Raw genomic sequence first — 23,182 nt, forward strand, 5'->3', positions numbered from 1 at the left:
TACACCTGCCTAATATTGTGTAGGGCCCCCGCAAGCACGCAGGAGTGTCCCTACACGACGTGGCATGGACTCGACTAATGTCTGAAGTAGTGCTGACGAAATTGACACCATGAATCCTGCAGGGCTGTCCATATATCCGCAATAATCGCAGAAGAGTGTTCCCGGAGCCACTGTGTAGCAATTCTGGACGTGTGGGGCGCCGCTTTGTCCCGCTGGACATATGCTTGGATCCGTCGTACCAGCATTGTTAAAAATGTATATTTTAGCCGTTTATCAAAAGTATTACATCAAGTTATTAAAAAAGGAATATTTACTCGCACGGTTAATAGTTCAAATCCTATCTGTTCATCATTTCACTCATCGCCGAGATCCTACATCAAGAGATTCGGTGCAGGCAATAATAATTCACGTGGTACTTGGAGGAGCGTTCCTGCATCGACATTGTCACACTCAAGACTAAACACAATGGAATTAATGTGAAGGTAATGACTCAGGCTTGATAGGCACCTTTTAAACGTGGTTTACTTATACCGAAAATATTGTGCTTCGTGTGACAGATCGACAATTTCAATGGTTGCGGTGATTATTTGGTACCGCACAGTACTGGAAGCAGCAGCACCCAATGCAAATAATGTTTGTTGACCTTGGATGTAGTGATATTAAAGGTCTGTTGCCACTAGTATCGCCGGGCGCTGTGGCCGGGCGGTTCTAAGCGCTTCAGTCTGGAACCGCGCTACTGTTACGTTCACAGGTTCGAATCCTGCCTCGAGCATGGATGTGTGTGACGTCCTTAGGTTGGTTAGGTTTAGGTAGTTCTAAGTCTAGGGGACTGTTAAGTCCCATAGTGCTTAAGGCCATTTGAACCATTTGAATTTGAGCCATTGGTACCAGTTAAAGTTCACCCAAGATCGTGCTCAGACTCAGAAAGTAACTTCAACATTTTTTCAACTATTATTTCCAATCAATTTTTCCAATTATTCAAGCAATTACTAATCCATTTCCATTTCCACATCATTATTAACGGCGCATATGCTCTGTAGCGTCGTTGGATTACGATTCCGGACATGGGTTCCTAGGTAAAACTTGATCTACTAAGCACCCCCGGCAATTGTGTAACATGAATTGTGAAACACCCTACATAATGTAAAACTGAGGACGTTGGCAGATAATCTGATGAACTAGAGCTTTACCACTGATGCAATGCGCTGCTTTCGTTTCTCAGTTCGTACGGAATCGATGGTACTTCACATATTTCGATCATAATTTTGAAGTACAAGGTGTTTGAATTTGTGCTCAGCTGTGTGGACACCGACAGTTATACACAAGCCTGGAGTCCTAAAAACCGCAACACGTCTCTCGGACTTGTTTCCAAGGCCGCCCTATGCTTGGCTAAAGCCGATACATCATCTGTCACACAGTCCGAGCAAATCGCAAGGAGATTGGGCTGCCAATGCCAGCGAACTACTGTGAACACTTGCGTCCTAAGTGAAACGCACTGTGTATACGTTCCTGCTTCATAAAGTTTGTAATGGCAAGAAATCTGAACGATGCAACTTACGGAAACGTGAAATTACTCCACAAACAGTATTAGTGTACTGGAATTTTTCCTGCAATTGTTTGTATTATTGAACGGTTTGTTCGTGTTTTTCGGACTTAAGCTAAGGTTAATCGACCATGCACGTGGCAGATATCCTACGATACATAGTTCTGGAGGGAGGTGACGTCACCGTTTCGTTGCTCTGACTGTACCTCCCTCTGCTGGCTACTCCGTTAAGTGGGGCGTGACCGAGCCGGTGAGTCGGCTGACGGCTCGTGAACAAGAGGGCATTGTCGTGCAGAACCGTTCCTAACGGACTTCAAGCCAGCAACTAGTTATGCACTGTTCAACCGAAGCAAAAAGGAAAGCATAACACTCTTAACCTCAACTTAGCACTACGGTTAACTGGCTTCGAACAACGCTCGTCGCAAGAGACATAAAAGTTGCCAACCGCCGTTACAGCAGCGAGATTCTTTAAATAATGTAACTGTACCATTCACAACAATCTACGTGTCGGTGGCCGAAATACTTGGGGCAAACGGTATGGGGGTAAGACCATAGTTATGTAGTGGAAAGAAGTAGTGGAAAAATCTGTTTAGACATAAGGGTTTTCGTATCCCCTGAAATGTTTCACACAATTCTTATTTATAAGTCTTTGGACTGTTTATTGACGAAGGTAACATAATTTACAACTGTTAGCTCAGTACAATGAAGCATGACTTGGACGTAATCAGCATAGACGTTCATTCACTGGCGTGTGTAGCTTAGAGCATCAGAGTAGGTTCTGAAATGTTGGTATCCTTCTCTAAATATGCAGTCTTACGGTGCAGTCTGCCTTCGGCAGTGACACAGTGCGGACCGTGTTGCCTGCCGGCCGCGCTGTGGTGTGCGCGCCTGTTTGTTTACGCCGGAGCAGCTTCGCGTGTGCGGTGTTGTGAGTTTAGAACGAGATGGCACACTCGTACAGAAAAACGACTTTGAAGTTCAGTTTTGCGAACGACTATACACGACCAAAGGCACACGAGATTGAACGTTTCTTCAGAGAAGAGGTAAAAATCGATCCACAGGAAATCGTGGGAATCAATTTATCGCTCGTTTCAAGCGTCGTCTATGTCAAGCTTGTTGACGAGGCTGCTTGCGAAAGACTTCTACAACGATCACCGAACGGGTATCGTTTCTGTCATGCCGACGGGAATGTTGGTGCGGTTACAGTCGATCACGCGGGAATGGGGATCCGCACTATACGAGTCTTCGAACTTCCGTTTGAGGTCCCGTCTGAACTTGTTACCGACGCCTTTCGACCATATGGTACAGTTCTATCCCATGTGGCCGAAAAATGGACGAGTTTTACCACGTACCCCGTTTTAAATGGGGTGAGACAAATACGGATAGAACTGCGCAAGCACGTCCCCTCTTATTTGTACATAGGAGGTTGTCGAGCGATTATAATCTATGATGGGCAACCTCGCACTTGCTCGGGATGCGGGAAAGAAGGTCACGTCCGCTCGGAATGCCTCCAGCGACGTTTAGTGCAAACTCCACGGGATGACGTTCAGGCGCCACAACCGACGACTGTCTTACCGTTGACCTTTGTGGAAGCCCTGAGAGGCGACGTGAGGGAGACTTCCGATGGGCACCAGCAGCTGCCCCCTATAGAGAACATGGACGCCAACGGGCTGGAACTCCGACCACCGGTTCCACCACAGCAGACACAGGACACCACAGAAGAGATGCAGCTGACGGCCGCTCCAGGCTCATCCGTGGTGGCTGCCAGTGCTTCCACCGAGAGCGTGATAGGCCAGGCCCAAGACGGAGGATACGCAACCCCAACAGCCGATGCGGAAGCAAGGCAACGGAAACAGCGTTCGCCGAAGAGAAGAAAGAAGCGTCGACTGACTTCTGCTGACGATAGCCATAGTCCCGAGGGGACAGTGGACGACAACGACAGTATCGACCTGAGACCAGTGGATTCAACAGATACCGAGATGACGATGCAGGAACTACAAAGCGACGATAACTTGAACTCTCCTTCTGGTAACCGGAAGGCGGAAGTGGAGATGACAACTGTCCAACATCAGAGCGATGACAACGTTACCTTCCATCCTTCGACCAGTCCCGGAAATATGCTGGGGGACTGGGCGCAAGAAATGGACCAACAGGAACAGGATGAAAATACAAACGCGACGATTGAGGACAGTCCTGGCCAGAGGCCGGGAGGGGTCGGGAAATGTTGACCGACTTAGTGTGTTGAGGAGCGCCGGGGGTGCAGATGGACGCTTAATGACACCGCCCTACAACTGATGAACACAAGCCAGGCGTACCGCATTGCCACGATAAACATTAATGGCATACGGACACCGCTTAAAATTCAAATGCTGAAAGATATGTTACGCGCTGCGGACGTGGATATTGTACTCCTACAAGAAGTGCGTTTCACATCGCCGCCAGAGTTCTACGGTTACGAGGCACATTATTCAGTGCACGATGAAAGTGGATGCGGTGTGGCGATTCTCACCAGGGAAGGAATAGGAGTGGAGGACGTCAGGTCTCTCCCTTCGGCACGCGGCATAGCGATCACTGTCGACGGCGTTCGTTTCATCAATTTATACGCACCATCTGGCTCCACAAAACGAAGAGAAAGGGCGACTTTTTACACCGAAGAGATAGCACCGTTGTTCGCTGGACGCTTTGATAACTATATAGTGGGCGGCGACTTTAATTGTGTCGTCGACAAAAAGGACCAAGTACCTCATTATGTGCCATGCATGGAACTGCGTGCGTTGATTACCGAAATGGCGCTTCTGGATACCTGGGAACTGCAGCATGGTGACAGACCGGGTTATACGTTTGTCACTGGACACTCGGCGAGTAGACTTGATAGAGTGTACGTGACACGCGCTCTACGGACGACGATACTGGATGCCGAAATCTGGCCAGCGGCTTTTACGGATCATATGGCGTACGTCTGTACGATTTCACTAACGCGTCAGAAGATATGGCGGAGTAAAGGTCACTGGAAAATGAATTGTGCACTTTTACGTGACACTGAATGTCACCGGTCGATAGAGGCGGCCTGGGAAACCTGCGTTCGCCGCCAACGAGCATACACCTCGGTTCTCCAGTGGTGGATTAAATGCGCAAAACCAACGTTACGGCGAACGTTGATACGATACGGGCAGGACAAATCGCAGTGGAACCGCACAACGGCTGATTTTTATTTTACAGCCCTGAGGGAGCTGATGACCCAACAACCATCGCCGGAAAGGCACACGGCCATGCGCAGGATAAAAGCCAAGTTATTACAGCTGACGAGACTAAGAATGGAAGGTATAATGGTCCGGGCGAGACTGGCGGACACAGTTGCTGCCGAAACCCCCTCCATGCACCACGTGGTACGTGAACGCCAACGACGACGCAGGACTTTGATCAGGGAACTAATCTCTGAAACTGGCCAGCAAGTTGTGCACCAGCGTGATATTGCGCATGTGTTTACCGACTATTTCCGCCAGTTATATGGACCTGTACATGTGAACCACGAGACACTACATGATGTCATCTCGGAAATGCCAGATAGAGGACCACCACTGGATGCAGAGACTTTCATCACAACGATAACAGAGGACGAGCTGACAGACGCAATTGCCAGGGGGGCTCCGAACAAGTCCCCAGGACAGGACGGCTTCCCAATTGAATTTTACCGCGCCTTTGCATACCTCATGGGACGGACCTGGATTCAGATGTACAACGAACTCCTGTTACCGCAGACTGAGATACCTGCCGAATTCACGGAGGGTATCATCATCCCAATACCCAAACCACGCGGTGGCAGAAATCCAGGAGATTATAGACCACTCACTCTCTTGAACTGCGACTATAAGATTTTCGCGCGCATCCTTGGGGCTCGCCTGCGGTCTTCACTTTCTGATAGACTCCTCATAGATCAAACTTGCCTCGGCGGTAAGAGCAACGTACATACGGCGCTCAGTGACTACCGAGATATCATCGCGTTAGCAGCGGCATGCCGAGTGCGTGGGGCACTCGTCGCTATTGACTTCGATCATGCATTCGACAGAGTGGATCATACCTTTTTGCATGCGGTGATGGGCAGATTGGGAATCCCACAGGCCTTCATCCTAGTGATCATGCGACTGTTACACGGCGTACGATCCAAGGTCTCGGTGAATGGGCGGAGCACTGACTACATCGTTATTTCAAGGTCAGTTCGCCAAGGTTGCCCCCTTTCGATATTTTTGTATGCAATGGCTTTGGAACCCTGTCTATATGGTCTCCGAAGACGGTTGGAGGGAGTGCCGTTGCCACAACTGACCTTTCATTGCCGCGCTTATGCTGACGATATGATGCTGGTGGCACGGACAGGCGAAGAAGTACGTACGGCGTTGGCATGGATACAGCGATATGGGATGGCGGCAGGAAGCGTGCTTAATCTACAAAAAACACGCTGCATGAATGTCGGTCGAGGATTACAACCGGGGGAGGAAGGCCCGCTCATCTTGGTTAAGACCATAAAATGCCTAGGTATTACGTTCCACACGGATGTGCAGCGGACAGCAGCGGATAATTACCGACGCATATTGAAGCTGATGCGGACAATGGTGCTGTTACAGAAATTAAGAGCGTTGGATATGATTCAGAGGGTGACCTATGTTAACGTATACCTAGCACCGAGACTCACTCACATCGCGCATGTCCTGCCTTTAACGCGCACAATGGCATCACGGATACAAGCAACTTTCGGAACCTACGTGAGTGTGGGACACCTGTTTAAGATCCGATACACAACGCTTACGCTACCACCTGGAGAGGGTGGACTTGGTCTAGTGAACGTATATGAAAAGGCACGGGCGTTATTCGTCAGTACGATTTTCCGACAGTGGCGCGGTCAATTTCGCAATATCTCGGGTGCGTTGGCCGACGTACTAGCGCCCACTTCAATGCTGCCCCCAGTCGATGTGGGCCATATTTCACCGAAGCTGTCACATTTCAAGTCTTTTTTTTGGAGCTTAGCTATGTCAGAGATTTCTTCCCAACAACACGACTACCGACGACGCGAGACGTATACCAACTCTTACTGCGCCGGTGCCCCAAGAATACCCTGGAAAAGAAGTACCCAGACAAGAACTGGCGACAGATATGGCGCGTTATACGGAACGTTTACCTCCCAACGTCGGTACGCTCAACATGGTATGTGGTGATAAATAGGAAGTTCGCAACGAATCAACGGCGGCACGCGATTCATTTGGCAGACACTCCACTATGTTTAGGCTGCGCAACAGTGGACACTGACGAACATCGTTTAACATGTAGTGGGACGGCTCCAGTGTGGCACTTGGCACAACAGATATTGGCGTTCCTGTTACGCTCCGCCCCTCACACAATTTCATCAGACACGCTTTTTTTCCCCCAAGAATATTATTTCCCGGTCCAAAAAACCAATGCAGTGACATGGGTGCGGGGAATGGTGGTGGGCTACGTGTATAACGAATCGGAAAAGGACAAAATTGATTTTTGGCATTTTCTCCTGGATGGACACACGAAGCTGCAACAGCATAAGAAATATAGACAAGACTTCGCTAATTACTTGCGACTTACATTTACCGACCCGCCGGCCAGATGGGGTGTGACGGGTGAGAGATGAGATAGACGAAGAAGCCGAGATAGACATCGATCACACTTACGGACCCTTAGTTCATTTCGAGAAGACGACCCAGTCTTACACCAACGTCTGGAGAACGAGTCGATAGATGGCTCTCTTGCTCTATCGAACGTCGGGTCGTGAGCAGGTGTCGCCCCCGACACGAATTTCATTTCATTGCTACAGGAGCATGTTTCTTTTGTATTTGTACTATCCGCAATGTCTTCATGTCTTTCATTTGGGAATTTTCAGTTTTATTCATTTCATTAATTAATTAATTTTCTAAGTAGCCACTATTTGTCAACAGATGGACTTTGTAGACACTATTTATGCGATAGTACAACAACATGTATGTCAGCAAAGGTGGTAAGCCTGGCATTGGATACAAAAAAACAAACAAAAATAAAAAAAACGGTAGCGTAACAAAAAAAAAAAAAAGAGTGGTAGAATGAAAAAAAAAAGATGGATAGAGCGTCTGTCATGTAACAAAAAAAAAAAAAAAAAAAAAAAAAAAAAAAAAAAAAAAAAAAAAAAAGATGGATAGAGCGTCTGCCATGTAAGTAAGAGATCCCGGGTTCGAGTCCCGGTCTGGGCACACATTAATTAAAAAAAAAAAAAAAAAGAGCATCAGAGTAGGTTCTGAAATGTTGGTATCCTTCTCTAAATATGCAGTCTTACGGTGTATGAAACTAAATATTAAAGACTTATTTTGCGACAAAAGTTTTAATGTCTAATCATACACATATCAATTACTCTTAACTGCATGTAATACTCCCATAATTACAATTTATCTTGAGTTCTATAATGGGTAATATTACCCTATTTATCTCATTAGTTACGTTTTCATTAAAACGCTGGCAGCAATTTTAGTCAATCTTTTACTGAATATTATGTGACTCGATAACGTCACGTATTAAATATATTGAACAGCTGCGCGCTCACGAAGTCTCACCTTTGTCGACAGCCTGATATCACATTTAGAAGCATGATGAATGCATAATACTGATATATCTGGAGAAAGCAATCGACAAGTGCAAGTAACGCAGCCTGATATACAAAAGCTATAAAGTGGGAAGGGTATTCCAATGCGTACAAGCACTACAAGTCCGTGACAGAGTGTTTGTTCTCCCGTTCTCCCTTGTAAGTCGTAACGAATCTGTTACTGTTTCACAGGTCATACAAAGAAAGTGAAAGATCAACACGATGAAGAAAAAATGCCGCATGTGCGATTGGTTATCCATATTCAAGAAAAAATTTTATTTAGCAAAATCAGATCGGGTGGATTTGCAAATCACATAAACACATGTATGAAAACGAGGAGCTGGCAACACTGCACATCGTGCAGGCGCATCGGAGTGTACAGAGGAGCGTGTATCACCTCGCACTGGCACACTAGCTGTCAGAGATCAATGATTAGACTGCTAGAACACTAAACACACCCAGCATGGAACTATGGTTCGAAACTTTTTCGGGTTCTTTTTCTATTTTTTAGACGTCAGTTCCGCAGTTCTCGTCGTTTATAAGCATGACATCGTTTTGTTACATGACAAAAGCCTATCACATAACAGTGAGATCCATTAAACGGAATGCATGTGTCCACTAACCCGTGCAACCCTAACTGGTCCGCCGGCCGGAGTGGCCGTGTGGTTCTAGGCGCTACAGTCTGGAGCCGAACGACCGCTACGTCGCAGGTTCGAATCCTGCCTCGGGCATAGATGTGTGTGATGTCCTTAGGTTGGTTAGGTTTAATTGGTTCTAAGTTCTAGGCGACTGATGACCTCAGAAGTTATGTCGCATAGTGCTCAGAGCCATTTGAACCATTTTGAACCTAACTGATCCAGTTAAGTACATGTAGTGCGGCTTCCCGATGGAGTACACAAACGATGAATACGTCGATATGATTTACTTTGTCCACAAATAATGGGCAGAGGTCGTCCACGGACTAGACGTACTCCGCAAATACTGGAGGCAATTCTTGAAACCGTTCACCAATCACCACAGCTAAGTACCCATTATATTGCAAAGCAATTCCAAATATTTCAAAGACTGCTCGTTGAAGTGTTTCACGGAGAAGAACTGCATTTACATCATTACTCATTAACTCAATACTAGGGGCCAGAAAACCGCATCCGACGAATACGGTTTTGTGAAAGGCTTTTGCATCAAGTGGAAAATAACGAATATTTTGTAAAAAACGTGATATGGACTGGCGAATCTAGCTTCACCCACAACAGCCATTATTTGTCGGAACATAGCCCACATGTCACGCGCGAATGGGGCTTTCAGGGACGCCTTGGCATAAACCTATAGGCTAGGATCGTGAGAAGAGTGCTTTGGGGTCCTGACCTATTCTTGGAGAAGATGAATGCGCTCCTGTAACGTATGTTCCTGTGTAGAACTTTCTCTGATGCATTAGAAAACGTTCCACTTTGTGTTCGGTGAGCTCGAATTTTAACGTTAGGTAAAGTTTCGCGAACTTGTGCTGTTATTTCTGCTTCAATTCTTTTAATTTTAATTAGGTTGGCTGTTAAAGCAACAGGCTCATTGTATAATTCTTGTAAAATTGTAAAGTAATAATGCAGAGTATTTCTCCTCCAATATGATCAATCCCGTGCAAATTGGTTGATGCATTTCTTTATTTACAGCTTTGTCCAGTCCGTCCACCATAGCACCCTTTCTCGATATCTGTCTCATCTGTTTAAACACTTCCTCCAAACGCTTTGAATTTCCTGCCTTAACGTATAATTGTCAAGTAGATAAACATTAAATTGCCATATTCCATGCCCTAGGAAAGTTTATTGTCTGGTGTGAATACGGTTATACGCAGAGCGTAATGGTCGGTGAAGTTGAGAGGCCAAGTTTCTCAATCTTGTAGGTTATTTAACATTACTTTGGAGATGTAAATTCTGTCTAATATACTGGCAGATAGGCTACTGGCGTACGTGTAGCCAGTAACGTCAGGGTGGAGATGGATCCAGGTGTCTTTGACGTCTAAGCCGTCTGTTAAATTGTAACTCTGGGCAGAAGTTGTTCGGTTTCTGAACTTTATCTGCCACGCAATTGAAGTCTCCGTCTTATATTTCAACGTGAATTAGTAAGGAGGGTTGCGACTTCCTTTCTAAATAACTCACTTCTCGCCCTGCTACCATTTTCACCGGTTGGGGCGTGTATTTTGAGGATGACCACATTCTCCTGCAGGACAGCAGTTGATTTCCTCACACGAGGCACGCTTAAACCGTACATCGTGTGACCTTCCTGCACAGAATCACCGTTCCAAATTCTTCACCAGTATTGAGCATCACATCAAGTCCAAATATATCTGAAATCTCTGGCGTGATAATTTCTTGTATTAGAGCTACGTCTGTATTTGCAGAAAATAAATAATCGGTTAAACATTTTAATTGTAAGTCTGGTTGAATTCTGTTAATGTTTACAATCGCTGTTTTACGTGAGTGTATTCTCACGTCCAACAATTCAAAGTCTTCTGACCGGAATAACTAGTTTTCTACGTTGTACAGGTGCGTCGTTTGCCAACGGTTGTTCCTGTCGCTCTTCTACGTACACATTAACATTCTAGCTTGAGGAGAGTCAGCGCTATCGTACTGCCTATACCAAACTTATTTTTCAGTTTTGATTTTCCTTCTTATTCTCCAATATAATTTTCTTGGTTGGAGTCGTTTACAGTATACTCACTTTCTGTTCTCCCTTCTCGTCATCTTTGAATTCCGTTTCCGCCTTTTTTTTTCTTTTCTTCTTCTTTTTTTTTTAACGTGCGACATTCCGATTGTGAGTTTGGAACTGTGGTGTAGAACAGTTCACAGTGTTTTCGTGAGTAGTTGCGTATTATTTCCAAAAGGCATAACGAGGCAGTGGACGTTTTGGTAAATAAGATTAGGAAATTGGATGTCCTCTTCTATGAATCATCGCAGAACGAGGGGATGGCCAAAATGGCGCTGCAGGAGGCCGAGCACAGGTGCTCAGCGTTTTTCTGAGGGGTTTGGCACCAGAGGCGTCTATGAGGGTGAGCACGGAGGCGCCTAATGATCTCAATGCAGGCGTCAGGTTAGCGCTGGAATACGAGGAAACTGATTGATCGACAGGGGTGACGAGTCGAAGTCATGTACACTCTTAGCCTTTGCTGGTCATCAGGGGTCATTTCCAATCGAAGCCCATCACTGAAGACAATCCTGCTCCAGTCAGTGATATGACAGTCTGAAAAGGTGTCTGGAGACGCGCTGGAGCCGGCCGCTGTGGCCAAGAGGTTCTAGGCGCTTCCGTCCGGAACCGTGCAGCCGCTACAGTCGCAGGTTCGAATCCTGCCTCGGTTATGGATGTTTGTGATGTCCTTAGGTTAGTTAGGTTTATGTTATATTATGCTATGTTAACCGGGGACCTAGAAACGACGGAGAGGCTCCGTCCCCGCCGCAGCCGCAGTGGCCCACAACCCCACGACAACTACCGCAGTCCACTTCACCCCTCCGCCACCCCACACCGAAACCAGGGTTATTGTGCGGTTCGGCCCCCGGTGGACCCCCCCAGGGAACGTCTCCCACCAGATGGTTGCGTGGTAGAGTAATGGTGGTGTACGTGTACTTGGAGAACTTGTCTGTTTGTGTAACTGAGGCGGAATAAGGGGAACCAGCCGCAGGGCGGATTCGTGCCGGGGACCGGCGCTCCTTCCCGCCCGGAAAGCCGTGCGTTAGACCGCACGGCCAACCGGGCGGGCTAGTTAGGTTTAAGTAGTTCTAAGTCTAGGGGACTGATGTCCTCAGATGTTAAGTCCCATAGTGCTTAAAGTCATTTGAATTTAGACGCGCTGGAGAGCGGTGGGATACCAAGCGAATTGTGACCGCCGTACGGCCCGACAACCAGGAGTGATGATCTGGGATGCCGTTTCATTTCATAGCAGCACCCATTTGGTTGTCATCCGCGGCATTCTTACGGCACAGTGGTACGACGACGATACTGTAAGTTTCGTTGCCCTTCATGACAAGCCATCCTGGGCTTAAATTTCAGCAAGATAATGCCAGTCCACATACGACGATACTTCTACAGTTTGTCTTCATGCTTGCCAAAACCTGCCCTGGCAAGCAAGGTAGCCTGATTGAAAGTGTTTGGAGCATTATGGACAGGGCCTTCTACCCTGCTCGTGGCAACAAAGTTTAATCAATGTCTGGGAATGGTGTCCCATGTAAGTGTGGACTACAGTATGATCCTAAGTTTGGGCCTCCTACATCAATACCATACCATAATTGACCTTCGCCGACGTTTAGTGGAACTTAGTGGGATGACATTCCGGATAGGGGAATCTGTTGTCAGTGTTGATAAGCCACTAGGAGTGTCTAGCATACAAAACCATGCAATTAAGCTGTGAGCAGTGACAGTATGGGTTGATTCACATGACTGTATGCCAGGAAAGTCGCTATGGGTGAATGTGGAGCCTGAATTTCTAGCTGATATATTATGTATAATAGAACTGCCGAAGGGTAGTGAGATATTAGATACAGTATGGTGTTTGGTGAAACGTAGTATTGTCCTCAATGAGAGAGATATGGAGGCTAAGTAGTACCTATCAATGTTGATAATTTTGGTGCCGAAGACGTTAAGTTGTAAAATGGAACATTACGGGCTACAATAGGGATTCAAGATGAGGAAGATTGCCACGTGTAGGCTGTTGGCTGTGATACGGCACAGGATGCTGAGGGGACTTCATTTCATGAGAATCTGGAGCATTTAAAGGGGACAGACAAGACACAGATGGCGGACCAGTTGCTAGAATTTCAGGATTTGTTTTTTCCTCAAGGACCTTTACCTGCTGCGACTGTATCACAACACGGGTTTGTCACAGGGAACGAAGCACCAGTGTATCTGAGGTCGTACAGAATACCATAGTTGCTGCAACCGTTTCTAGAGGAATTTTTAATTGAACAGTTGGATGATTGGATGATAGAATAATAGAAGAGAGTAGTAACCCCTACGGGTAGGATTTGTGATCATGCCCAAGAAGTCTATTGATGACTCAAAGAATTTTGGCTTTGTTGCTGTTATCACCATTTGAATATTAAGCTACGACAGAAACCTACTCATTTATAACATCACAGAGACGATAGATAACCCAGGGCAAAGCCAATTCTTCTTGACAATGGACTTGATACTATCAATTAGTTGTTGCTCCGGATTATATACCGAAAATGTCGTGTTCAGCAACTTGGGGACACTATTAATAAATAAGAATGCACTTTGGGTTAAAGAATACACCGGCAGCGTTCTAACTGTTGCTGAACCGAGTGCTGGAGAGATTGCATCTGCGCCAATGTCTCGTATATCTTGCTGGTATGATGATGTTTGGTTTTTGGGTCACTCATCTGCGCAGTTATCAGCGCCCATACAAATTCCCAACCTTTGCTCAGTCCAAACTCGCCACTTCCATGAATGATGATGAAATGGTGAGGACAACGCAAGGACCCAGTCATCTCGAGGCAACTGAAAATCCTTGAACCCGTCGGAAATCGAACCCGGGACCCCGTGCTCGGGAAGTGATAAACGACCTAGAGACCACGATCTGCAGACTATCTTGCTGCTATAATCCTTTTCTCAAGGGATAAGTAAGAGAGTAGATATTGTCTGTTCAAGACATTTCGAGCAGCCCGTTTGACGCTCATCATGGAAAAAAGTCACTTTGCGTTGGAGGAGGTTAAATACCTGGGCCACACCATCAGTAGGGACGGTGTGAGGACGGATCCGAGGCTATTACAAGTGGTGCAAGAGTTTCCGGTACCATGAACATCCAAAGAATTTCAATCTTTTCTTGGTCTCACAAATTATAATAGAAAGTTCGTGAAGCGGTTTGTGAATATTGCCATACAGCTTACACAGCTTTTGAAGTAAGGGATTACGTTTGTGTGATCATAGAATACCAGGGAGCATCTGTCGATTTAAAAGGTGTATTAAAATCCAGTCCAGTGTTGCGCGTTCCCAGATTTTCAAAAGAAGTTCATATTATCGTGTGCTCCATCGAATCATACACATGGGTGTGTTTTGAGCCAGGAAGCCTATGACCAAGAGGACCATGTTGCCTTTGCGCCTTTGCGTCAAGATAGCTGAAAGTGGTGGAGAGGAATCATTTACAACAGAGAGAGAGAGAGAGAGAGAGATGCTTAGCTTGATATATCGTGTGACATACTCCTGGTGTTTAAGTGTATCGAAGGAAGTTCAAGGTAGTCGTGTACCATACTGCTTTCAAGTGGTTACTATGCTTGAAGGACCCATACAGTAGATTGACAGGGTGGGCAGTAAAACTAAGCGGATCGGAATACGAAGTAAACCATATACCAGGGAAGAAACACGGAAATGCAGACAACCTAGACGGAAAAATAGCTGCAGTGAAGGCACTTGAGGAATGGCAAGTCGCACAGGGCTCCGGTGAAGAGCGTAAACAGTATGACAAGCAATGGTGGTTTAGCATGCATAACGGCTTATTACGTAGAGAGATGAAATTCGGACCACGGCTGGCCAAGCTGAAGCTAGAAGTATTACGTGAAATGCAGGATCACATTTTATCGGACAGTGGGGTATACTGAGCGATTATTCAGAGAGTGGTGGAAAAGTACTGGTGGAAGGCAAGGAAAGATGATGTCAATTGGTACATCAGGAATTCTGTGGACTGTCCACAGTGAGCAGATGTGTGTAGAAAGCCGGCACTGTTACAGAGGCTGCCAGAAGCAACAGAACCATACAGTTTCATTGTTGTGGACGTGTTGGGCTCACTTAAGCGATCTCCAACTGAGCATAATAGACCATTTTTTCCGTTACATCTAGATGGTGTTGATGCAAGACGAAGAGGCAATCACGGTCGCATAAGCGTTGGTGAAAAAGTTGACATTTAAATTTGAGATGCCAGAGAAGATAATTACGGACTAGCCGAGGACCTTAATATCAGACCTGATGATGTCGGTTACTGAAGGTGAAAAAATTGAGAACCAGTCCAATTCTCCCACAAGCTAATGGAAGGACAGAAGGAGTTTATTGGACAACAGGAAAGATGCTTAGTTATTACGTGAACGCACGTCCTTCTGACTGGGAAACCTGTAGTGAGTGCATACAACTCCGAAGTATATACTAGCACAAGGTTGTCGCCATTCGAGATGGTGTACGGGAGAAAGATACCGTTCCCATTTTACATCATTAGCCAGAAAAGAGGCAGGAAAGGACAGGCGGCACGATAATTTGTTAGAAATGTGATAGAAGTATGGAGAAAGGTCCAGAGAACAAATACTTATGCACTGGAGAAGCAGGAAGAGGCGGTGAGACGAGTAGAACATTACGCCAGTGTAAAGTCGGTCAATGAGTGATGTTGTCAAGCTCATATATCCCGAAGGGAAAGACGAATGGATTTGTGAGACTGTACCAGGGCCTGTACCAAGTACCAAGTTACTGAAACTACATCAGCAGTAAATGTGAAGCTGCAGCTGCTGACAAGAACAGTTGTGTATGTTATGCATTTAAGGGTGCTCCAGAAGCAGTTCCACGAGAGGTATCAGTAAAAGCGAGGCAAAAAAGAAAAAACGGAAGGATGAGTGACAGAAGAGTGGGTCCAGACACGTCTCTCTCGTTTTGCATTGGGGCCGAGGAATTAATAGATATGAGGTATTATTTTGCGATTTCTGAAAATTTTTCTTTAGTGTATAATATTGGGTATTAACGCTGCTTTGGATAGTTATACATGTTTATTTTAGGGTAGATTTTATCGTAAGTATATTGAGACGTGTTGTTCGCAGACATCAGGCTTCCGGGGTGAAGGGATGTGATATTCGTCCCTGTCCACAGATTGCTGTACGGAAGAAAGGCCAAAGAAGAAGAATGCTAATTTTTGCAGTGCTGTACCTCTTCGCTGAGGGTGGAGTGAGGGTGCTGCAAGATCATCATCTGGACGGAGGAGTTTTGTTTTCAAGGCAACCGGGCGTGGTGTTATCCAGCCACAGGTGGTCATTAGGATTAGTGTTTAATTTGTTGGAGTTGTGGAACGATATTAGGAGGCTGGAGGAAGTGGTTCCTGGGATACAACAGTTAGTGAATAGTAAGTGGAGGCCGAAAGAGGTGTCGGACGTGCACAGGAATTTGCTGGGAGTATGTTTACGATAAAGGAGCGAATGCAGGAGGTAATCGAAGTGGTTCCACACGAATCCAGGAAAGTAAAAAGGGGATGAACATACGCTGCGGTAGAGTATTTAAGATATCTTTGGAACGGCAGATGTGTGTGACATAAGCAAGTTGAACGAACTCTCAGAGACTGAAAAAGGATTAGCAGGGACAATAAAGTGAAATTCCACACAGATCATGGACTTGGAGAGCGGAGTACCGAACAACACACGCATGCTCTGGAAAATGACTAACGAAGTAGTGGATTATGCCCCGACCTTGGCTAGCATACAGAACCATAATTTGGAAGCAGCGCAAGTTCGAACGCGGGTACTGGATGCAGGGGTATCAATGACGGGGCTATAGCAGTCACTGGCGGTTGCTATCTTGGTTGCAAGAGTGGTGTTAACGAGTTTGCAGGAAACCGTCCATCAAGAGTCACAAACACAAATAATTTCTGTCCTGCCGTCAGCTGAATAATATGCGAGAGGACTGAGGAGGGTGCAAGGCGATTTGCCACTGGAATTCCAGCTAGCGGTGGAACCAAGCAGCCAGGACTTGCCATTCTATTGCCATAGTGTTAGAGAGGGTGTAACAGCGGATAGCGTGATTGTAATTACTGGTGAAGGTACCAATAGCACCGGTAGGTGACAAGCACAAAGTGTTCGTGTATTACATGGTGCTCATTTATCCGGTAAAGTTAGCAGAAGGTGGAAAATTTTTGCAAGTAAGAGACGAAATGGTGCTACTATTAGCGGAAGATGCGAATCAACTTGTGGTGATGATCGAGGGTGAGTTCCGGCAATGCCAGTGTGGGGTAGGCATCATATGCCCGACTCACGAAATTGTGACAAGTAGGACTATGTGCATCATGTAACTCTTGAGTGGTAAAACAGAGGGACGTCCTTGACAAAAAGATGTGATCGAATCGGAACCATATTTTCACAAGGTAGGTTTACATTGGATCTTCTGAGTGTACAGCTTCACAATGGTGGTTGCTAATTGCTACGAGCAGGAGAAAGTCATGGGGGCGAGACGTTTGGAATTACAAGGTAACGAACTGTTGATCAACAGGACTATGTTTGATATTACGGGACCCACGTTGCATTTACCAGGTACTATGAGTGGAATTAACACTAAATGTGATACAGCCACAACTATACTGACCAGACGAACCTCTATGGATGTACTTATATGAATATGGTGTCTGTTCTTTCAGACAGGTCCGAAAGAACAGACACCATATCCATGTAAGTATGTAGCTGTAGCAGTACCGGCCATGACCTTCTTCTTCTGTGCGCATGCACACATATTCACCGAACTCTTACGGGACTTGGTAAGAATGTCTTCCACGAGTAATAAGTGTGTTGGGTTGGGACACTACGAATGTAGTGTGTGGACATACGAGGTGAGAATGTGCGCCGGGCGGAGTGGCCGAGCGGTTCTAGGCACTACACTCTTAAACCGCGCGACTGCTGCGGTCGCAGGTTCGAATCCTGCCTCAGGCATGGATGTGTGTGATGTCCTTAGTTTAGTTAGGTTTAAGTAGTTCTAAGTTCTACGGGACTGATGACCTCAGAAGTTAAGTCCCATGGTGCCCAGAGCCATTTGAACCATTTTTGAGAATGTGCGTCTCGTGGGAGGCATGTGCGAGATATTCCCTGCAGTAGCATTATGCTCTGTGCTCTCGGTGGCTCAGATGGATAGAGCGTGTGCCATGCAAGCAAGAGATCCCGGGTTCGAGTCCCGGTCGGGGCATACATTTTCACCTGTCTCCGTTGATATGTTTCAACCCCCGTCAACAGCTGAAGGTATTAATATAATTCTAATTTAGTTCTAGACGGCAGCAGGTCATCAACATCCATATAAGTATATAGCTATGGCAATACCGGCAATGACCTTCTTCTTCTGTGCGGATGCACACATATTCCCCGAACTCTTACGGGACTTGGTAAGAATTTCTTCCACGTGTAATGAGTGTGTTGGGGTGGGACACTGCGAGTGTAGTGTGTGGACATACGAGGTGAGAATATGCGTCTCGTGGGAGGCGTGCGCGAGATGGTCCCTGCAGTCACACTATCCTCACCTGTCCACGTTGATATAAATCAACGTCCATCAGCAGCTGAAGGTATTAATATAATTCTAATTTCGCTCTATGGATATTGTCCAAACGAAACCTTATTTTTCTTAACAGTAGCTGGGATCCTAGCTTGGACCGTTCATTAAGCTCGATGACAGTAGGTCAGAAGGGGTGGATCAGAGCAGAGCCACTGCTGCAGCCTGTGGAACAGTACTAGGGTAGTAGATGTCAGGTAGCCGTAACCTTGAGTGTTGCAGTTCCTAGCTCCGTGGCCACTCTGCCTCTGCTTCTGCTCTGCTCTATGGATATTGTCCAAACGAAACCTTATTTTTCTTAACAGTAGCTGGAAACCTAGCTTGGACCGTTCATTAAGCTCAAAAATGGTTCAAATGGCTCTGAGCACTATGGGACTCAACTGCTGTGGTCATAAGTCCCCTAGAACTTAGAACTACTTAAACCTAACTAACCTAAGGACAGCACACAACACCCAGCCATCACGAGGCAGAGAAAATCCCTGACCCCGCCGGGAATCGAACCCGGGAACCCGGGCGTGGGAAGCGAGAACGCTACCGCACGACCACGAGATGCGGGCGTTCATTAAGCTCGATGACAGTAGCTCAAGAGGGGTGGATCAGTGCAGAGCAACTGTTGCAGCCTGTGGAACAGTCCTAGGGTAGTAGATGTCAGTTAGGCGTGACCTTGAGTGTTGCAGTTCCTAGCTCCGTGGCCGCTCTGCCTCTGCTTCTGCCCTGCTTAGCTCTTTAGATCTTGGAACTGCGAGCCGTGAGGAAGCCTGACACGGGGATACTCCGCGTTCTAGTAGACTGGACACCCTGAGTGAAAGATGAAAGAAGTTCAGGGTCAATGCATTAATTTGCTTATGAGTTAAGAATTTCCAAATTAGTACTGGTTACTTGTTTTAGGACTAAGTGTAGAAGTAATCAACAGAGAGCCGGGCCAGATGAAGACCCGAGGAACTGGGTCTTGTCTGCAGGGGAAGGCATTGTACTACTGCGACCTAGTCTTTGGACGGAACAGTGTTAGTCTTTAAGGAGAGGTAGCATGGCAGTGACAGAGCGTTACGTTAAAAGCCGCGGGGCGGTAGCCGCCGGTGTGACATGTAGATCACAATAAGAAATACACCAGTGGATTGCGCAACAAGGATAGCGAAACTCAGTGGTAAATGGAGTCGTGCTGTGGTAACTGCTTAGCAAGTTGGGTGGTGTCACCACACCAGATGGCAACGTGACTGGGCGGCAGGTCTGAGTGAAATAAATGGGAATTGGGATTTTAAGGGAGGGATCATTCGTTACCGCCGGAAGCCAGCAGTAACACCATGACGGCTGGACAGCGAGACGTCTGGGCTCTGCCACCTACAGCCATGGGCTCGAGACTGGGCTGCTCAAGCCATCCACACCAAGTCCTTCACGACACTTGCTATCGCAGCCCTGCCGACCTGCCTTGCGTGCGTTTCACCACCGGCGTTGAGCTCGTAGCGTGAATTAGCGCCACAGTGCCTACAGCCGACCGCCCTCTGTCCGAGGGCAGCGGGTTGTACCTCACACACAGTCAAGTGTGGCGCCGAGGGGCCGCTCGGCCGTTCCCTGAGTGGAACGCAGTCGTAGCGCAACGCGATGCGCCGCTGATGTCAACGGCCGTGGCCTACAGAGGCTTCAGCAGCGTGGGCGCCGGCTCAGCAGATCCGAATGGAAGCAGCCGCCCCTTTATGAACCCCAGCCAGGGTGAATACGGAGAGGCGTGCCTGCCGCACTGCGCCATTAATCGAAATCAATAAAAGTTCTCTGTAGCTTTTAACAGTGTCTGCACTAGGAACACGCGGCCCGTCACCACCATTCCCCCAGTGTGCCGAGCACGCTAGACATTGTTGATCACATAAGTGTTTATTCGCGCGTTGTCGCACCTCAGGGCAAGGAGTGTCGGTCGAAACGCTGCAAGAGCGCCTCATACACTCATACCCTAACTCGCACAGTCGATTCAATCCCATGTAGGCTTCCCTCTCACATTTCCATATAATGGTTCAAATGGCTCTGAGCACTATGGGACTTAACTTCTGAGGTCATCGGTCCCCTAGAACTTACAACTACTCAAACCTAACTAACCTAAGGACATCACAAACGTCCATGCCCGAGGCAGGATTCGAACATGCGACCGTAGCGGTCGCGCGGTTCCAGACTGTAGCACCTAGAACTGCTCGGCCACTCCGGCCGGCTTTCCATATAATATCAGACCCAATAATATAAACGCCATAACCACTACCCACTGTTACTTTGAGCTTCCTTCAGTCACACTCTCACATGCCCGTTACTTAGGGGTATATCTAGATGAGAAATGGAGTTTCATTCCGCATATCGAGCAAATAACGACAAAGTCCTTAGCTCTGTTCAACAAGATAATATCAATTGGACAAAGAAGATTTTATTTGCCGTCAAAGGCAATCAATATGTTCTCTAACAGTATATTGGCACCAATAGTAGGGCACGCATCCAGTGTGTGGGCCCACATGTTAGTTCTGGTGCGGCCTGCCGCTGCTGTCAGGCGAATACAGAGGAACGTTTTGTTGAGCTGCATTGGGGCATTCAACACAAGTCCCACAGATGCACTGTTGGTAATCATGGGTCTCTGTCCACTGGACCTGATAAAAAGGCAGCACGCAGCCTTCCACTGGCTGCACAAACAGAACATCGGCAAGGTACAAAGTATAATGGGCAGTCCTCTGATAAGCGTTAAAGCTATTAGAGAGAAAATGCTTGACATTTGGCCGGACGAATGGGATGGGTCCAGTACAGGCCGTAGAGTCCACAGGTTTCTACCCACGGTAAGGGAAAGACTAAAGAACAAGATAATGAAGGCCTCACAGGGCGTAGTTCACTTCCTTACAGGTCATGGTCCCTACCCCACGTACCTGCATGAAATAGGAAAAAAGGCCAACACCGGAGTGTGACTTCGGTGCTCACGAAGGATCGCCAGAACACACAGTGTTTGAATGTCCAATATACGAACAGGCTGTCTCAGTTGAGAGACAGCTTCTGCAAAGAAGGAATGTCAATGAAATATTGTTGAATGGCGAATTGTTCAGCAATTTCGCAAAATTGGTAAACAAAATCTCAAGGGAGGCCCAGTGAGCCTACCTTGGGAGAGGGTAAACGCGCTTCAGATCTAACGCGCAATTGTAAATATGTAAATACAATGTTTTTTTAAGTCTCTGACTTGTAGTAGCTAGTAGTTGTAGTTAGTTCAGTATGGTGGCGGAGGGAATAAAAGAGTAGTATAAACGGAGTGGTTTCATCTAGTAGTAGCGGCCCGCCTCCACGTGGCTAGGGACGGGCAACTCTCTGAGAGGATTCCAGAGAGGCTAAGAGGCCGATCATCCACATATAGCACAATGTTGTTGATTTGTTAGATAGTGTGCATGCATTAATAAACCACTTCTGTAGAACTAATAGCAGAGTTTAGTCTTAATACACCCACTCAAAAGTGTCAGACAGTGGGTTATGTATGTTTCATAAAGCTCTGAACTAAAATGAAAAAAAAACCTAAAAGTCACACTCTCAATAAACAGAAAGTAAATTACATCAATATCATTTAACCATTATCACTTACGTCCGGTAGCTGAGTGGTCAGCCGGCATGATAGCTCAGCGTGTTCGGTCAGAGTGCAGGCTGGTCTCCGTAATAAAAAAACCGAGTGAAACGATCAACAACGGATGTCACGCGACGTCCGCTATGACCAAACGCAACAAACGATACGGGAAAAAAAAAGCGGTCAGCGCGACAAAATGACAATCCTGGGTTCGATTCCCGGCTGGGTCGGAGATTTTCTCCGCTCAGGGACTGGGTGTTGTGTTGTCCTAACCGTCATCATTTCATCCCCATCGACGAGCAAGTCGCCGAAGTGGCGTCAAATCGAAAGACCTGCACCCGACGAACAGTCTACCCGGTGGGAGGCGATAGTCACACGACATTTAGTTTTTTTATCATCACTTATTTTTACCTTCTGAAATTTTTATATTAAAATTGCAAAAATTTTACAGTGTACTGGCTACAGAGCGGCCACTATTGAATGACAAAAATGAAAAAAAGCAGTGATCCAAGAGTACTTGTATTGATCAAAACTAACTTTTCCGCAAAAAGGGTTCAATTACATTGCCACCAAACTTTTTGATCACTTACCCAATGATATTAAAAGCCTTGACATATAGCAAAACTAAGTTTGGAAATTCTTGGTTAAAGAAAGGGTTGCATACGTACATGCATTAATTACTAAATATTACTCTCGGTCGTGTGAATTCATCAGTAAACGGTCAGCGTAGAGCCACATTGTAATACCAGTCTAATTAATATTCGGTCAACTGACTTTTTCCACGCAGTCACGATATGCGGTGCGCGGTGACCCTCGGAACATGGGACTAACGAACTTAATATAACTCGCGCCTCAGGTGTATGAGGAGCATATATTCAATCATTTAATACCAACATAGGACAGTTAATTTTTTTCATCACTGACACACTCCATCAATTCAGTAGCAATCACAATAGCTTTGCATTTCTTTATCAGGCCGTACAATCGTTCGTGTGATGTTAGAAGATGCAAGAAAGGTGTATTTATTTAACCTGACAAGGTTAGAGACTCAATCCCTCTGTTACATCTAATCAGGCATCCTACACATTTTTTTGCATCTATTACGATTTTACAAGTAACGTCTAAGGTGGATCGTTATATGAGTAAAACGTTTACTAATTACTGTAGTGCAGAA

This window comes from Schistocerca americana, chromosome 1 (genome assembly GCF_021461395.2).
Source record: "Schistocerca americana isolate TAMUIC-IGC-003095 chromosome 1, iqSchAmer2.1, whole genome shotgun sequence".
NCBI lineage: Eukaryota > Metazoa > Arthropoda > Insecta > Orthoptera > Acrididae > Schistocerca > Schistocerca americana.